Source organism: Asparagus officinalis, chromosome 1 (assembly GCF_001876935.1).
Source record: "Asparagus officinalis chromosome 1, Aspof.V1, whole genome shotgun sequence".
Lineage (NCBI taxonomy): Eukaryota > Viridiplantae > Streptophyta > Magnoliopsida > Asparagales > Asparagaceae > Asparagus > Asparagus officinalis.
Genome location: NC_033794.1, coordinates 116,560,575 through 116,567,157, shown reverse-complemented (window position 1 = coordinate 116,567,157; position 6,583 = coordinate 116,560,575).

Genomic DNA, 6,583 nt, shown 5'->3' with positions numbered 1-6,583 from the left:
GCTCCGAAAATAAGAATTTTTATAATTTTTAAATGGATGGAAAATTAAAATTTTGGGCTGAAAATAACAAGGGTGCATTTGTCCTTTTTTTTTCCATTCCTATCCTATTATTTTTCTGTCCATAACCACTTCACCTACCTCCCTTGTTTCACGTTTACTAGGTGAATTGCACACTTGCAATGCACATGGTATACTTTTTTAGATTTAGTTAAAATTGATAATTTAGTTTAGCCTAATTTGGAGCTTATATACATGTTTAAACAAACATATAATAGTGTAATTTTCAGATTTTGATTTTTCAATGTACAAAAGAATATAAATCAATACAATTTATTACACTTATTTCTAAATGAATATTTTCTCGTAAATGGGGTATCAAATTGTTAATGTTAGTATGCTTATTTCTAAATGAATATTTTCTCGTAAATGGGGTATCAAATTGTTAATGTTAGTATGTAGAAAGATCATCTGACTTAGTTCTAAATCTTTTCAGTGAAAATATAAATAAAAGTGTAATTTTACAATCGACGGTTAATTTTATATTCCTCTTTATAATGATAAGAAAGGAATTGACATATGCATGCTATGATTTCTAAATGAATATTTTCTCGTAAATGGGGTATCAAATTGTTAATGTTAGTATGTAGAAAGATCCTCTGACTTAGTTCTAAATCTTTTCAGTGAAAATATAAATAAAAGTGTAATTTTACAATCGACGGTTAATTTTATTCCTTTTTATAATGATAAGAAAGGAATTGACATATGCATGCTATGCATAATTTTATACAATATGACTAAAAGCAAGAACAATAATATCTATTTTAAACACAACTTTACATTATAATACCAATTTTTTGTTATAAATATGGAAGGAAAAATAGAAGAGAGAAATCTAATATGATAGAATACGGCCAAATTAGATTTTGTTAAAGATCAAGTGAGAAATTAGTTGTAGAAAACTAACCCTTCTCAAATATTAGTTTTATCCTTTTCTATGATGTTTTCAACTCCAAAACTACCCTCTAAGTTCAACCTATTTACAAATGTAGGTGTGGAAGACCTATCAATTGCATAATCCCTTAAATTGTGGATTAGAGAGCTAGATTTTAGGCTTTTCTATTTACAGAAGATGTCATGGAGCACCGAAGCTGTTGGCTAAAGAAAATGGGGAAAGGGAAAAGGGCAAATTTTTGAAACAGTCCTATTTGGACTTTTATTTGCAAAAAACGACCCCTCAAAGTTAATTTTAAAACCCGACCTGGTTTCAGCCCTGTCGTTGAAACCAGGTCGGTTTCTGAAAATCTTTTTACGAAACTTCACGAGAGTTAAACTCCCGTGAAGTTTAGCATATTTTTAAACTTCACGGGAGTTCAACTCCCGTGAAGATTAATTTCTTCAAAAATCTTCACGGGAATTGAACTCCCGTGAAGATTTACTCACACAACAGACTTCACGGGGATCCAACTCCCGTGAAGTCTGTTAGAGTATTAAAAACTCCACGTGAGTTCAACTCCCGTGGAGTTACAGGCCAAATTTCAAGAGAATCGTTCTCTGAGAAATTTAGACTGCAACTCCACGGGAGTTGAACTCCCGTGGAGTCTCGACCTCTCCTATATAAGCGCGGGCGTACTCATCCCCGATCTCACTTCTCACGCCGCTGCCCCAAACCTTAGCCCTCTCTCCCTCGTCCCAACCACTGCCGCCCTAGGCCATTTCCGACCGCTGTCCCCATTTCCGACCGCCTCCCCCCTCCCCCACATTTCTGACTGCCTTCCCCCATTTCCAACCGTCGGAACCGTCGCTGTCGCCGGAGTTCGACAGATTGAAGGTAAAATCCTCCAAAAACTTTATTCTCTTAATTTCTTGTATTTTCTCACTATTTCATGGTGATTACATGTAAAAAAATAGATTTTAGAATTTCATTGTGAATTATTTATGAATTTTGTGAAGAAAACTTAAATAATTTTGTCGATTTAGAGGGGAAATTATAAATAATGTAAAAGTTAGTGTTACTACATATGTATGATATCAATTAGATTTTAGAATTTCATTGTGAATAATTTATGAAATTTGCTCAGAAAAATTAAATAATTTTGTAGATTTAGATGTGAAATTATAAAAAAAATGTAAAAAATAGTTATATGACATCAATTAGATTTTAGAATTTAATTGTGAATAATTTATAAATTTTGTGAATAAAAATTAAATAATTTTGTGGATTTGGAGGTGAAATTATCAAAAATAAAAAAATTAGTGTTACTACATATGTATGACATCAATTAGATTTTAGAATTTAATTGTGAATATTTTATGAATTTTGTGAAGAATAATTTTGTGGATTTGGAGGTGAAATTATCAAATATAAAAAAAGTAGTGTTACTACATATGTATGACTTGGTATATGAATTTGGGTAAAATTATGGTTCCCTAAAATTAATATAGGATTTAATGGTAAGTAACAATCAATTTTTAAAATCTTTTCGTGTAATATTGATCTTGAATGTTTTACTCTTTAGAGGTAATGATGAACGATCGAATCATAATTTTGTGTTCGTATGATGGAAAGATTAACTACCTCAAAAATAATATGCCCGTTTATGAAGGAGGTGCGACGAGACCGTTGTTTATAACAAAATCGTGTACTTTCGATGAGTTAGTTAATGAATTACACAAACTTACATTAACCAACTCACGTGAGTATCACTTTAATGTTATTTACAATTATCCTATTGTGGAGAACAGGACAAGAGGCATTCAAATATCAAGTGACTACGATATGAGTCTCATTGGAGTCTTACATGACCAGAAGTGTTCGATCGAATTGTTCATTGAAAAACATCAAAGGAATTTGGGCGTTGAATTATGACGGAATGTACTCCCGCATGTTGGAGGACCCTGATGTTGATTCTATTGGCTTTTTATCTCCTCAACAAGATGAAGGTTGGACACAATCATAATGTATGAGCGGTCCTTCGTTTGTGGGCACTTTGAATGCTTTTTATACTAACACGGGAGTTCAAGAAGATAATACAAGTATTGAATCTGAGAATAATGATGAAGAGGAGGGCTTACAAATTAATAGCATGACCTCGATAGATCGTGATGAAGGTGACAACCACCACATTGACGGGTGTTATGCTAATAATGAGTATGTTGTCTAGAGGATCCGCCGCTCGACGAACTTCAAGGAGAAGAATGGATTGATAACTCCATGATGGGAAGTATTCCTATTAGCACTAATAGCGGTCATGATACACAGGGCGAGGACTTCTCATTCGTGAAGGAAGATCTTTATGAGAGTAAGGAGAAATTGATTCATGCGCTTCGCTCATATGTCATTGCAAAAAATATCAAGTTTAGGCCAACAAAAAATAACACAACAAGCTATAATACGGTTTGTTTTTATCACAAAGATGGTAAAGACGAAAATCTTGGTGGACACTACGACGGGAATGCGAATTGTCCTTGGAAGCTTAATTTACATTCGGGTGTAAGAGTAGGTGGGCATTTCAAAATCACAGCGTACAACGGAGTCCACACATGTAGCAATCCTTGATTAGAGATGAATAATAAGTATGTGTCCTCTTCTTTTATATATCGATGGATTTTACCGCATCTGAGGGAGGATCTTGATCTACGACCGAAAGATATTCGTCTTTTAGTGCGTAAAGTGATCAACTTGGATGTATCATACAATAAGTGTTGGAATGATAGGAGGAAGGCGATGATAAAAATATTTGAGGATTGGGACAAATCTTATGAGATCTTACTGCATTACCATGAAGCACTCAAAAGAGAAAATCCTAGGATTGTATATGAAGTTTCATCAGACCCTCTTAATGGCGAAGAACGATGATTCACAAGTGTATTTTGGGCATTTGGGCCTTGTATTAAGGGTTTTCAATATTATCGTCCTCTTCTTAGCATTGATGGCACCTACTTATACGGCAAGTACAAAGGCGTTTTGCTTGTTTCCACCGGAGTTGACGCGGATGGTGGTTTGTTTCCTTTGACGTTTGCAGTGGTTGATGTTGAAAACACAGAGAATTAGGCGTGGTTTTTTGCATGCATACGATATCATATCCCTCGTGTGGGGGCGCGGCCGATTACATTCATATCTGATAGGATGAAAGAAATTCCAAGAGCACTCCAATAATATTTCCCATCACTATATGCACATCGTTATTGCTTGCGACATATTAGGGTCAACTTCAAGAAGAAATATGGAAACGGTCAGGTTCAAGATCTTCTTTGGCAAGCCGACTGTGCAACAGAAAAATTAGTTTATGACCAAATACGAGAGAGGATTAAGTTATTTCTTGAGCTGCACATGATTGGATCGAAACTAGTTTGGGACCACACAATGTTGATAAGTGGGCTTTATGTGAAGAAGGCGGGAGACGGTTCTGTATGATGACTACGAACGTTTCAGAGAGTTTCAATGGCGTGCTCAGGGGAGCACACAGTATGCCAATACAGTTACTAGTTGCTAAAACATTTTACAGACTTAATAACTTCTTTCTACGACGTCACATACTTGGTGAAAATAATTTCACGTTATTGCTTTCTTCACGTTGCGCATTCGTTTGTTATTTATATATAACTAAGTCAGTATTTTAACAGAAAGATCTAACACATTGTACATTGTCTTCTAATATTATTCTCAGTTATACTTATTATGGATCCGGGATCGATACGCCCCGACGTTTTGACCCTCCAGATGAGCCACGTTTCAAACCATATTAGCTCAGGACAGGTAAAACATCTGTTGTATATATTCCTTAGTATTGACACTAATTTTAATTTTTCTCAATATACTTAATCAATTCTTTTTGACGTGCAGCCCGTACCAGACATCACCATGATCGAGCATTCCCAGAGTCATTCGGCTTAGGTTATTGAGGATGCGAGAGTACTAGAGCTGATCGCTCAGGCCGGTTTCCAGGAGTGTTCGACGGTTCGATATATTAGGCTTGATTGGTCACTTATCACTACACTGATTGAGAGGTGGAGGCCAGAGATCAACACCTTTCACATGTATATAGGGGAATGCACCATCACCTTACAAGACGTGGCCGTCATACTTGGGCTCCGGATCGATGGACCGGCAGTTACGGGCACCGATGATCATAGTTGGCCTGAGGTATGTGTTAGGCTTCTTGTCCAGGTTCCCGACTTGAGGAGTGGTGCGATGAAGCTATCGTAGCTTGGTTAGACATTTTAGGGTGACATACCAGAGGATGCCAATATGGAGACGCTTCAGTTTCATGCTCGTGGGTACATATTACACATGATAGGGTGCGTGTTTTTTCCTGATGCGAGCAAGACTCTTGTACATACACGATGGTTGCCACTGCTAGAGGATTTTAATGTATGCGACGTACTATCATGGGGCAGTACGGTGTTGGCATACTTGTATCAAGAACTGGGTAGAGTATCCCTGATGCAGAATAAAGAATTTAAGTGCTGCTGCACATTGATACAGATTTGGTCATGAGAGCGCATTCATATTGAACGCCCTACTTTACTTGTGCACCGTGACCTACAGGGGCGTTTCCTTTGGCATACATGTATAATTATACACATAAATTTTATTCGTACTAAATTTGTACTTATATATTCTCTATTCTGCATATAGGTATAACGTGCGATACACTAAGTACCAATCAACGATGCGCCATCGTGAGTTTTACCGAAATGAGCTTGATGGCCTCCAACACGAATATGTAAATATAAATCTCAAGTCATTATGAATATTATAGTTTTGTTGTTGATATTGATAAATATTTTATTTTATTTCAGTTCAAGTGAAGACCCTATACACCGCCGGAGCTCGATATGCATTCTCTTGCACCCATCTGCCGAGATACTCCCAACTTGTGGAGAGCTAGAGTTCCATTGATTTGTTGGGAGATCATGGAGATGCATGTTCCTGACCGTGTGCTATGGCAGTTTACGCTCTCTCAGCATGTGCTAGATACTGTCGAGCATATCAATCATCGGCGGTGACCTACTTCGCACCGTACCTACTGGGCTGTAGTCCGTGCAGCGTACATAGACAGGTGGGCTCACAGGTTGGATTTCATTTAGGATACGAGGTCCATAACTGTTGACTATACTGCGTATATGCGTTGGTATTGGGATATCACACGTAGATGGATCACGCGTGACCCACAGCCATCAGCTGGACACATGTCACGCCCATCGACAGACAGTTACATCCATAGTGGGATGAACGAGAGAGATTACGTAAGTTTCTAAGCTAAATTATAATATTTTTTATTGAGTTGGTACTTAATAAATTGTTTACCTCACAGGTCGGTGTTTTTGGTAGCATTGAGGCTGATATTGATATGCACGTGCCTGAGATTCAGGATTCGGTGGCGTTAGGACTCCTCAGCAGGATCAAGAAGACTATAGCGTAGGTGTTTCATAAGACTCACGTCGACGAGTTCGCAGGCTGTGAGGACAGGTCTCGATCATTTGGGTAAGCGTACACTCGGCGCCGACGGCCACGTGACGATGACGGCGACACTTCGCATGCTGATGGAGCCGGCACTTCGCATGCTGATGGAGCCAGAAC